The sequence below is a fragment of the Martes martes genome (genome assembly GCF_963455335.1).
Source record: "Martes martes genome assembly, chromosome: 11".
Taxonomy (NCBI): Eukaryota; Metazoa; Chordata; class Mammalia; order Carnivora; family Mustelidae; genus Martes; species Martes martes.
This window is the reverse complement of record NC_137899.1, coordinates 55,209,690-55,223,238: the sequence shown is the minus strand read 5'-3', so window position 1 is coordinate 55,223,238 and position 13,549 is coordinate 55,209,690. Positions and strand designations below refer to the sequence as shown.

The following is a 13,549-nucleotide window of genomic DNA, read 5'->3' as shown; positions in this document are numbered from 1 at the left end:
CCAAAATATATAAAGAACTGATCAACTCGGCACCCAAAAAATGCAAATAATCCAACTTAAAAATGGGCAGAAAACATGAATGGACATTTTCCCAAAGATACCCAAATGGCCAACAGACACATGAAAAGATGCTCAATGTCATTCATCATCAGGGAAATACGTATCAAAATTAAAATGAGATAGCACCTCACACCTGTTAGAATGGCTACAATCAACTACATAAGAAACAACAGGTGTTCTCGAGGATGTGGAGAGGGCAACCTTTCACACTGCTGGTGGGAATGCAAATGGATACAGACACTCTGGAAAACAGTATGGAGATTCCTTAGAAAGTTAAAAATAGAACTACCTATGACCCAGTAATCATACTACTGGTATTTACCCAAAGGATACAAAAAAAAGATTTGAAGGGATACATACACCCTCATGTTTACAGCAGCATTATCTACAACATCCAAATTACGGAAGTAGCCCAGGTGTCCATTAACTGCTGAATGGGTAAAGAAAATGTGATACGCATGCATGCACATACATGTGCATGCGCGCACACACACACACACACCCTGGAATATTAAGCAGCCATAAAAAAGAATGAAGTCTTGCCATTTGCAATGACACGGATGGAGCTAGAGCATATAATGCTAAGTGAAATAAGTCCAACAGAGAAAGATAAATATATGATTTCACTCAAAGGTCAAAATTAAGAAACAAAACAAATGAGTGAAGGAGAAAAAAAAGAGAGCAAAGCAAGAAACAGACTCTTAACTAGAGAAATGATGGTTACCCAAGGGTAGGTGGGTGGGGGTATGGGTTAAATAGGTGATGGGGGTTAAGGAGGGCACTTATTATCATGAGCACCAGGTGTCGGTGTATGGAAGCACTGAATCATTATCCTGTACACTGGAAACTATTACTACACTAGATGTTAATTAGAATTTAAATTTAAAAAACTTTAAAAAACAAACAGAAAACAACAAAAGGTTTGAGGTGTTATCTCATTGTGCTCTTGATTTGCATCTCTTGATTATGAGTGATGTTGAGTACCTTTTCACACATGTGTTGGCCATCTGTGTACCTTCTTTGAAATAAGGAGTATTCAGGTTCTTTGCCATTTTTCAATTGGGCTATTTGGTTTTTTGCTATTGAGTTTTATGAGGTCCTTGTATATTTTGGATATTAACCTCCTACTGAGTGTGTAGTTGGCAAATATCTTCTTCCATTCATTAGGTTGCCTTTTCATTTTGCTGATGGTTTCCTCTGCTGAAGAGAAGCTTTTTAATTTGGGGGAACGGAATGGCTCAGTTGGATAAGCCTCTGCCTTCGGCTCAGGTAATGATTCCAAGGTCCTGTGATTGAGGTCGACATGGGACTCACACTCAGTGTGGAGTCTGCTTCCCCCGCTCCCTCTGCTTCTACCCCTTCTCAAGCTTTCTCTCTCTCTCAGGTAAATAAAATCTTTTTTTTTTTTTTTAAAGAAACTTTTTAGTTTGATACAGTTCTACTTGCTTATTTTTGTTGCCTTTGCTTTTGGTGTCAAATCTGAAAAATCACCACCAAGACCTCCTGCAAAGGAGCTTGCCCCCTATGTTTTCTTCTAGGAGTTAGAGATTGTCTTACATTCAAGTCTTCTTTCCATTTGAGTTGATTTTTGTTATGTTTAAGATAGGGGCCCAGCATGTCGCCGCCCAATTTCCCAACACCATTTACTCAAAAGACTATCCTTTTCTCACTGTATAGTTTTGGCTTCTTTGTCAAATATTAATTAGCCAAAGAAGTATGGGCTTATTTCTGGGCTCTCTATTCTGCCCCATGGATACATGTGTCTGTTTTTATGCCCATACCATACTGTTTTGATTATCATGGCTTTATAATGTAGTTTGAAATCAGGCAGTATGATGCCTCCAGCTTTGCTCTTTTTCAACTGCTTTAGCTAGCTGAGATCTCTTTTGGTTCCAGACAAATTTTAGGATTTTCGTTTCTATTTCTTGCAAATAATACACTGGAATCATGGTAAAGACACAATGAATTTGTAGATCATTTTGGATAATATTGATACTTTTTTTTTTTTTAAGGTCAAGCAAAGCTTTATTTCACACCAAGCATCAGGAATCAGACCAACCATCAAACAGACCGGTCGAGGCCGCCCCTCACAGAGGACAACCTGGATAATATTGATACCTTAACAATATTAATTGTTCCAATCCACAAGCATAGAATATTTTTCAGTTTCTGTCTTCAATTTCTTGCTATATCATCTTAGTTTTTAGTGCAGAGATCTTTCATCACCTTAAATTTATCCCTGCTTTTTAAATTCCACGTAAATAACATTGCCTTAAATTTCTCTGATAGTTCATTATTAGAGTACCAAAAAGCAAATTTTTTGTGTTGATTTAGTATCCTGAACACTGCTGATTTCATTTATTAGTTCTAACAGTTTTTTTGGTCAAGTCTTCAGAGTTTTCCATAAATCATGTCACCTACAAGTAGAGACATATTTTTTTTCTTTTCTGATTTGGATGCCTTTCATTTCTTTTTCTTACCTAACCGTTCTGGTTGAGACTTCTAGTACTTCTAGTACTGTGATGAATAAAAGTGGTGAGAGTAGGTAGGTAACCTTGCCCTGTTCCAGATCTTGGAGAAAAAACTGTCAGTTTTCCATTGTTCACCATGGTGTTGGCTGTGTACTTGTCTTATATGGCCTTTATTACTTTGAGGAATGTTCTGAGTTTGAGTTTGTTGTCTGAGGTGTATTCTCGGTTTGTTGAGAATGAATGTTCTATTTTCTCAAATGCTTTTTCTATGTCTGTTGAGATGATATGATTTTTATCCTTTGTTTCGTTAATATGGTGCATCATGTGGATTGGTTTGTCGATGCTGAGCCATCCTCGAATCCCTGGAATAAATCCCACTTCATCATGGAGTAGGGTTGCTTAAATATACTATTAAATCCAGTTTGCTCCTAGTTTGTTGAGGATTTTCTTATCTTTCTATCAAGGATATTGGCCTTGGTAATTTCTTTTCTGGTGACATACTTGTCTGCTTTAGTAGGAGGGTAATGTTGGCCTTGTAAAATGTTTCTACCTCTTCAATTGTTTGGAAGAATTTGAGGAGGATTAATATTCATTCTAATTTAAGTATTTGATAGACTTCACCAGTGAGAGCCATCTGGTCTTGTATAACTTACTTTTGAAATAACTTCACTCTCGTATGATAGGCATGTAAATTCTCATTTTATATTTTAGGAGGCCACTGGTTAGGATCTGAAGTACCAAGAGAAACCGCAGAGGCCAGGGAGGCTTAACCAGCATTTCCCATTTCTAACGGAAACCCACACATGCAGAGTCAGCTATCTGAGCTCTTAGCTAACCTCTTTCATCAACATAAATGATTGATTTAGCTGGCATCATGAACACCAGATCTGATTTTTTGTTGATGAAAGGAAGAGGGCTCCAGATATCGGAGGAAAATGGAAATATTATACTTCCACCTCCACCGCTGTATGAACCAAAGAGGAAAGTCTAGATATTGAAGTATCCTAACAATTACACCCTTGGCTTTTTAGACTTGGATTTTGACCAGTCCTGTGGAAAACAGCTTACAGAAAAATTGTTTTTATGTGATTCCAGTGAGAAAATCAGCTGAATCCTACCATGAGAATATTGCCACCACTGCCCCAAAGGATCCTTCCAGTAAGAGCTATTCAGTTTCCTACAAGAACAGAGCTGAGACTGCAGTAAACTCACAGAGCTGGTTTTGAACCTTTAAGAACCATTTTAAGTTAGGTGCTACACACAAACTCTGTGTGCCTGAGTTCGGTCTGAGACTTCCTCTCCTTGAGACACATCTGAGTTGGGATACTGGGGGACAAGAGCTCCCCGACTCCGGAACAGGTGCCATTCAATGATTGAAGGTCATTGAAACATACACCTCCTCCCAAATAGTCCCTGCCAACAGCAGATAACCAAATTGGCTTAAGTTAGCTCCTAGCAGTGGACTCAGAGAATAAGTCTGCTAAGAAAATAAAGTTAAAGATGCCTCAGACAGCTGTGCTCTCTTCTAAAAGCAAATTCTCACAAGTAAGAAGCAAACCCTGAAATCACCACCTATGTACTTCTACAGCTCTAACATTTGGATGTCAGCATCTTGCTTTCGGAATCCACACCATAGAATTTTCTACCCCTTTTCCCCTCTAACACAGGTGTTAGGATTCATTTGCAATAACCCATTTTTCATTGTGCTTTGTAATACGTTTCAATTTCTTTTGGGTAAGATTCCATTGTAAGTACATATTTATTTGTATATCACTAACAGGACTCAGTCCATTTCCTCTTGTAATGGAAATTTGAATTGCTACTGTCACTCTGTATTTTTTTCCAGTTGATATATTCTCGGATAGAAGTAACCCTCCCACATATTTACTTCAGAAGCTTCTGTCCATAACTTAGGTTTGCATTTATCCTCTAAAGTCTAAGTATTTTTCAAGAGTGATAAGATCTGAGTCTTCCAGAGAGAACCCTCTTAGGAAGTTGAGCAGAAAAACTCTTCCCTTGTTCGACTGTTTTAGTATCATTTTATCAGCCTTGTAATTTCCCTTATCAACCACCATCCAATAACCTTTTAATTTCAGTTATTTTCATGAACTCCAACAGCACCTTCAACATATACACATTCAATAAATTTTTATATTTTATTTTCTTTTTAGGTAACACACAAAGACGTAATTCACACAACCTTTTACTTACGTATATTGATCAGTACCAATTTTTCTAAGAGACAGTATTTTACATTGGGGAGTTTTTGTTTGTTTTTTAGAAGGGGGGAAGAGGCAGAGGCAGAAGCAAGGAGAGAATCTTAAGCATGCTCCATGCCCAGTTGTGGACTTGATCTCACGACTCTGAGACTGTGACCTGAGCTGAAATCAAGAACTGGATGCTCAATCGACTGAGCCACCCAGGCACCCCTACATCGGGGAGTTTTATTTCTTTTTTTTTTCTTAAACAAAACTTTTCAATTCATAAAGAAACTGTATGTATGTGGAATCCTAAAAGAGAGCCAGAAGCAAGTCCATTCCTGGGGAGTAAAGACAGTAGGAGTTCTGTTCCCCACTTGGTACTCCCTACTATAGGTTCCTGTCTACAGGGGGAATGTATTCCCTGGTCTCAGCTGCCTTGCTTGATGCCAGTGACTCAAGTGCCCCCATACTACTTTCCAGGCCAGTCTGCAGCTCCGTACACTTATATAACAGTGTTCTGTTTTTATTTTCTCAAACAGCTATTTGGTGCCTAACGATCTACCCAATAGGTCCAGAGCTGAACTACGTGATGCCAAGTTTTTGGCCTGTGATCTGCGCTGCTCTGCTAGCGGTCAGCATTTCTGCTGGCATGAGGTGGTAAGGCCACACACATGTGCACGGGCAAGCACGAGCCCCATACCGTGCTGGCAAACCCCACACCCAAATGGAAGCAGAATGTGAAAAACACAGACCACGCTCCTTGGAATGCAAAGTTCATTCAATTGAGATGGATAAATCCTTTAGTCTTGGATTAAGCCCTTCACTTTTGGTGTTAAAAATTTCTTTTATAATATAAAATAAGGGAGATGATATCTATGAGAACAGACATCTTAGAGATTCTTCCCAATCCTTTCTCCACCTCAGTGAAACCTTTTTCGTCCCGTCTTTTGTTATCCCATATACCCCTTCCTTCTCATGCAGAGAGGTGTGAATGTATACTCAGTTTGTGTGATTTGGAGGTTCAGGCTGGTCTTTCCAACAATGCAGTGGGCAGGGGCCGGCTCCTGCTTACTATCCTGTGCCCAGGGACCAGCACACCACAGGCAATCAGCAAATACTTGCTGAGGCCCAGCGGACAGATCAAGGAGTCAACGGACAGATCAAGGAGTCAACAGACAAGGTGAAATATTCTTTTTTTTTTTTTTTTTAAGGTGAAATATTCTTCAGAGCAAGACGAAATTTTGATAGCTGCATCCTAATTTGTTCTGAACCAGCCCTTGGATCTTTTCTCCTCTCACAGGTCACAACTTCCTTATCTAAGCCATGGGTGGTGGTCAAAGATGGCTTTAAACTCCATCTCTGGTCCCACCCTCTTCTCCAGACTCCAATGGCTATGTTCAACTGTATCCTGTTCATCTCTATTTGAATGCATAATGGGTATCTTAAGTTAACTTTAGGCAGAACTTTTTATTTATCCTCATCCACCAAACAAGTATAAGGCACACCTCCCCTCAGGTTCCCTATTTCAATAAATGATATGTCCTTTATCCTGTTTATTCAGACCAAAGTCCCTGAAATCATTCCTGACTCTTTTCTTTGACTCTACCTCCAAAAAACAAAAATATTTTGCTGCTTTATGAAATTTCAAGAACAGTGAACCTCAGATACAAAATACAAGGTCACGCCTTTCATCTCTCTGATATTCTTCCCATTCCTCTTATGTAAATAATATCAAAAAATGCTAGGGGAGGAGCGAGGGTACTATGTTCAGAGAGGTGTGGTCCTGATTAGCAAAACACTATCAGAAGGGCAAAGCCTGACGGGGCCTGGGACTGGGACTGGATGAGCTGTCCATGAGAGTGGGCGCTATCTTCCAGCAACTCAAGTATGAGGATGAAGGGCAGGAGGGATAGAAGACAGCACTCCTCCATGATAAAGCCATATTGGGTGGTCATCCACATGAAGGAAAAGAAGCTGGGTGCTCTGCCTGTTAACCCATGAAGATCTAGGACAGTAGACTTGACCACCATGCAAGCATAAGAGGGTTTTGCAACATCTGATTTTCTATCTGAGAAGAAGGAAGAAGGAGAAAGAACACAAGCCAGAATAGTAAGGAAAGCTCAACTAGGGCCTGAGGAAAAATATTATGAAAACAAGAAAAATTTTAAAAAGCATCCAGCAGATTTAAGGAAGGTAATTCCACCTAAAAAAGAAAACTTGCTTCACACTCTCAAAAGGCTAGAAACCCCATAATAAGGAAACAGTCCAAGACTTAGGAGAAAAAAAAAAGATAAAATAAGGGGATATATGAAAGGACATATATGATAAAGTACAACAGCTCTTCCTAAAAATATCAAAAATATCTTAGGCCTATATATAATCCAATATAACAATAAAAATCTTAATGATGGAAAGCTATGGCCATTCCCTTTAAAATAAAAAATAAAACAGATGATGTTTTATTTGGTACGCAAAAATTATGGCTATTTTAATACACAGAAAATTAATTTTTAGAAAGGAGGAGTAAAAAAACTCAAAGATTATGTAACTACCTACTCAGTAAACTCTAAAGTACAAAATGCAAAACCTACTGGAGTGTTCAATGGACTGGCCGGTAAAACAAACATCTACCCATCCCTCTCTCCCTCCATCCAATGGCACTCTTATTGTCCACCATGACCTGTGAGAAAATTTGGCAAGAGCAAAAAAATAATATAAAATATTGAGAAAGAACTTAAGAAATGTGTAAAACTTATAAAGATAGCTAGCTGCTTTACTGAAGGTCAGTGAAGACATTCTGACCAAATGACAAGATGTGTCACATTCCTGGTCAAGATCATCTATTATAAACGGATTTATTCCTCTCATATTAATTAACAAATTTTACATAATTCTCATAAATTCCTAACAAGATGAGTGGAGCTTCACAAAATGATTCTAAAGTTCAGATGGAGTAAAAAAGGCTAAGGACATTCGTAAAAAGAGAATATTCATAATTTACACTGTCGAGGAACAAAAGTTAAGTTTTAGGTTACTAATAAAACAGTATGGAAACATTTGATATTGTAGATGTATCCATCACCCTCAATTTAGTCTATATATTCTCATAGGATTAAAAAAGTTTTTTTTTTTTTTTTTTTTATTGTGAAAGAAGGGGGAAAGAGCCCATGTGCTAGCATGGGCAGAGGGTTTGGGCCGAAGGAGAGAATTTCAAGTGGGGTGCACAATCAGCTTGGAGCCCAACATGGGGCTTGATCTCATGACCCTGACAGCATGACCTGAGCCCAAATCAAGACACTTAACCTACTGAGCTACCCAGGTGCCCCTCCTAGGATTTTTTTTTAAATGTTAAGCTGATTCCATAGTTCATCTAATAAAGGTAGTAGCTAAGTAAATGCAGACAAGGAGGAAGAAATTATTCTACTAGATTCCAGAATATACTACAAAGGTACAATAAGAAAAGCGGTATGGTATTCATGCACGCTAAGATGAACAGATTTATAAACATTAAGAGTCAAAAACAGAATACCATATATTTAGACATTTAGTTTATAATTATGAGACAGGGAGCATTTCAAATTAGTGGTGAAATAATATATAATAAATGGTGTTTGGAGAATCTAGGGATGGGAAGAGTAGAAAAGCCACCTTGTACTATACACCACCACAATCCAGAGCTAACCATTCAAATTATTCTAAGTTAATTTAAACAGAATTCAGAATAATATTTTCATAGCCATGAAGTATAGAAATGTTTCCTAAAAAAAAGCCTTAACACATAAAATCCATGTAAGAAAAATTAGATATTGTTTGGTAATATAAATATAAAAAGGAAGTCATTGTAAACAAAGTTAGGATTGTGATGAACTTTGACAAACACTGGCAACAGAAGTAGACAAGAACATTATGGACACAGGAATATTATCCAGATACACAGAGTTCCTATAAATCAACAAAAACTGTAATGAACCAGTAGGAAATTTGGTAAAGGGTATACATGAACAAAGGTGTTCTACAAGTAGGTAACTAGAATAAAGTACGTGGGAGTGAAATATTTCACTCCATACACCAAATTCTTGGAATCATTTCATTTTTTGGCCCCCCACCCCATGGGAGGCTTCTAATAAAAAGGCCAAGAGGAGTATGAAGGAAACTGAGAGATGTGGAAATACACTTCAGTTTGGAATATATACTTTGCATGCATTTATATACATACAGAAAACTGGAAGGAGATATACTAATACGCTTTGGGTAGTTACCTCTAGGCAATATAATTAAAGCCTAATTTCTTTTCTTCAAATGGTTCTATATTTTTAAATTCCCTACAATGAACACATATCTTACATCATCAGAAAGCATGCTTTCAATCTCTAAAATTACAAAATTGCATGAGTATGTATGTGTACAAGCGCGCGCACGCGCACACACACACACACACACACCCTCAACAGACATAGACATAACAAGACAGACGGGTATCTATCTCCAGCAATCACAGGCTGCTACATATATTAAGTGTTCCTTTCCCCATGGCATCAGATGGCCAAGAAAGGAAGTCAAGAAAGAAAAGTTCTTGGGTTAACTAAAATCAACAGGAGAGAAGATGGAAGTCTGCGTTCTAGTTGCAAAGTACGTATTACGTAGGAAAAGGTGCACGTATACAAACGTGAAGGAGAGAAGGCATTTGGCATTTATTCACTGGTTTATTTCAGGAAATCCAAGGGCTTACATCTGATCATTAACGGGAACTGCTCTGTGGGATTCAGAGGTCACATTTCATGCCAACAGGTTCTTCCTGGCCTTGCATTCCAAATGGGAAGTGGCTTTGGGTGGTGAGCATGGGTAATGGGGTGGCAACTTCACATCGTTGAGCTCGACGTGCCAGGTGTGCTCACCAACCCTGTAATGCATTTAGCTTCCCATGTTGCCCAGCTAGGAACATATGCAAGGGAAGGATCCACTCATCAGGAATTCGGAGTCCTTAGTACACACTGCTGAGTATCACAGTATATGAAATGAACACAGAGCAAGCCAGAATTCTTTAAAAACTCAGAGATGTGAGGGTAATATTTATGTATTGAAGAGAAAGACGTCGCCCTTTTCTAGCAAAGAGATGACCCACTTTTATGTCACGGTGTTTCTCCCTCAGGTAAGATGCTGACTACCACCCCTTCTCATGATGTAGCAACCTGACTGACAAGGCCAAGAAGGATGGGGAGTGTTTGAGGGAGATGTCCTACTCCTCCTTAGCAGGAAACAAACAAAACAATACAAAACCCCCCAAAACCCTTCTACTCATTTTAGTAGAAAAGAGATTATTCAATCAGTAATCCTGTGACAAGGTGGGGAAAATGATCCATATTGAACTCCAAAATAAAGTCTAGCTTGTACGGATGTAAATACTGAAAAGGGGCCTCAGAAATGAGATGAACTTAAAACTGGTCCCAGCTTTGGGAAGGCTTCCTGGACTGGAGTCAAAGGAAACGGGTGAGGGGAAAGACTGATGGATTTACTTATTTTTTAAAGACTTATTTATTTGAGAGAGAGAAAGAGAGAGAGAGAGAGAGCGTGAGTGAGCATGCAAGTAGGGGGTGGGGCAGAGGGAGAGAATGTCAAACAGACTCCCTGCTGAGTGCAGAGCTCCATCCCAGGATCCTGAGATCATGACCTGAACAGAAACCAAGAGTCAGACACTTAACCGACTGAGACACCCAGGCATCCCAAGACCAACGGGCTTCAAACAGTACAAAAATGTAAAATTTCTGTACATCCATCTGTACTGCATGAATATTAGGAAGTTCAAGGAGCAAAACCATATAATTATCTCAACAGATGCTGAAAAGGAATTTAACAGATACTTTCCTTGACAAGATACTGCCAATGTAAGACCTAATAGCGAAATATCAGAAACATCCTTATTAATGTAAAAATGAAGACAAAATTTCCATGGCCATAATTATTTAATGTTCAGTAGATTTACCAATGCAATGAGGGAGGAAAGTAGATAAATAGAATATTAAAGACAAAATATTATCTGCAGGCTATGTGATAGCAACCAACTAAAAGAAACTACCAGAGAGGCTGGTTATAAATGTAGTGGGTTTAAAATTAAAAATCAATAGCTCTCCTATATACAAAAAATACACCAGCAGAAAACCTTATGAAAGAAACATTCCTTCTAAAGAAAACTTTATATAATAAAGATTAAATTCTCCCAAATATAAAATAAGCCATCAGCATAATTTCAATCAAAATTAAAATGGAATGTATTTAGAATTGGAAAAAATGACCCTGATATTTTTCTAGATGTGTAGACATGTGAGAACAAAGAAAAACTAGACAAGAGCAGTGGGATATTTGATATAAAAATGTGTAATAAAACCTTAATAATTTACACAGTACAAGGCTGGGACTGGTAGTACAGAGACTTAACAAGAAAATAGAGGATCTAGAAATAGACCAGGTAGGATGTATAATAAGTTTATTACTCTACATCAGTATGGAAGAAAACATGGTGTTAAGATGAAAAGTCACCGTTTTGGAAAAAAATAACCTGAAACCTCTCTACTCCCTCTTTACCAGATATGATAATAAATATATTCTAGATGTAGTTAAGTTTTAAACGTAAAGCATAAAGGTACTGGCATGATGGATTCTGTGGCTATCTCAAAATACATTTCTAATTTTATTCATAAAGGTCATGTGATGAGATAAGCAAATCCACTTCCTCTGACTCCCTGGTAGGCAGAGGTGGCAGGTGATACACATGGCCACTATGAGGTCAGCTTAGGGTCTTCGGGGGAAGCCTTGGTTTCCTACCAGAGTGCCCCAAGGTTGCCCACCCCCTCCTTCCTGCGAATACAGACCCCACTGCATGCGTGTGGCGCTCACGAGGCAGGCAGCACCGGGAAGAGCACTGGCAGAAGGGGCAGACAAGAAAGCATGGGTCTTTCAATTTTTTATATTTTATCTGCTGCCCAGTTGAGTTCTAAACGCTGCTAGTGACGAGTTTTATCATCCTGGAGAGGAAGACTCTGCCATGAATTCACAAGCCCCTCTAAATCTGTAAAGGAAAACACTGATACAACTAATAAAAAAACTTCAAGTTATAAACAAATTCGAACCATATATACACTTAAAAGATAAATGATGATAGGCAAAATACACGTAGCACATACGTTAAGATGAACTGCTTGGTATATAGTGAACTCTGATAAATGAAACCATGTGTAAGTCAGTGCAAAAGTGGCCCTTTGGAGCTGAGCCTCCCAAGTTCCTCAGTGTCCTGTCTGTAGTCCCACACTCGCAAGCCCACCCTGATTCAACAAGAGAGGACTGAGACCCTACCTGTGAGTAAGAAGCACGTCGAAGAACTGTCAGATGCATTTTAAAACCACTGCCAGCTACATCTATTGAACCTAGCAATACCCTTCATAGGAATTTATCCCCCAAGAAGCAAGTGAAGGTGTGTATAAAAGACATCTGTAAAGGGCGCTTACTTTAGTTTTTTGTTTTTTCCCCCAAAGTGACAGAGAGTGTGAGATTGAGCAGGTGGGTAGGAGCAGAGGGAGAGAGAGAATCCCAAAGCAGGCTCCACACCCAGCTGGGAGCCTGACACAGGGCTTGACCTCACGACCCTGAGGTCATGATCTGAGCTGAAATTAAGAGTCAATGCTTAACTGACTGAGCCACCCAGGCAGCCTTGCATTATTTCAAACAATAGCTCTCAAAATTTCAGCAGGCCTCAGGATTGCTTGGAGGGCTCATTACAACGTACATTGTGCATGCTGTGCAGAGTTTCTGATTCCACAGGTCAGGGGTGGGACTGCAGGGCCCGCATTTTTAATAAAATTTTTTTAAAGAATTTATTTATTTATTTGACAGAGAGAGTGAGATCACAAGTAGGCAGAGCAGCAGGCAGAGAGAGAGGGGGAAGCAGGCTCCCTGCTGAGCAGAGAGCCTGATGAGGGACTCAATCCCAGGACCCTGAGACCATGACGTGACCTGAAGGCAGAAGCTTAACCCACTGAGCCACCCAGGTGCCCCAAGACCTGCATTTTAAAAACAGTTTCTACGAGGTGGTGATTCCGTTGCGCTGAGGAACAGACCTCGATAGTCAGTGATGTATAACATTACCATCTCATATTCTCTTATTGTACTTGTTTTTGCATTTCATAAAGACAATGCGATCTAAATGTACCGCCGCGGAACAGGGAGAAAACTCTGGCCTTGTTACAACCTGGCAAAAGTATTCTTAGTAACATTTTGATGGGGATAAAACTCTTTGGGCAACTGAACCGTAAATTCTGATCTCACATCAGCCCAGAACTGCTCAGGAAGATTAATGTGGAATTTAAGGGTAGAGCGGACGAGCAGCTTACCAACACTCCTACCTCCAGGGAGAGGTGAATTCCCGGCTAACACGCTGCCCCATCCTCTTTCCCTGGGGGCTCCAGGCTCTACTGCGGCCTGGGCTTGACGGACCCGGAATACTAGAAGTAGCAGTGAAGGGGAAACTTGTCTAGGTTACTACCCATTCTATACCAGGAAGCCAGATTTGCCTTCAGTTGGCTTCTTGCCATGAGTTGAGAGGCGCTTCTAGTATTTGGTTACATGATAGCCCTGGGCGCTCCACTGAGGCACCAAGTCATCTGGAGGGAAGGACTTCCAGCCTGGGGCATCTGGGTAATACACCTACATGGCTTGCCTTAAAGTTCTGACATAACTCAGGTCTGTAATTTAAACCTCTCCCGCCGCACTCTTCATGATTTTCAGTGCCCTGATCATCCTAATTTACTTTCCAGCCTGATTCACCTC

At 39.6% G+C, this 13,549-nt stretch overlaps 1 protein-coding gene across 2 annotated transcripts in view; it reads right to left on the bottom strand.

Annotated features, from left to right (window-relative positions):
* Positions 1-13,549, bottom strand: part of DNAH11 (dynein axonemal heavy chain 11) — a 331,865-nt gene that overhangs the window by 122,213 nt on the left and 196,103 nt on the right. The window lies entirely within an intron of this gene.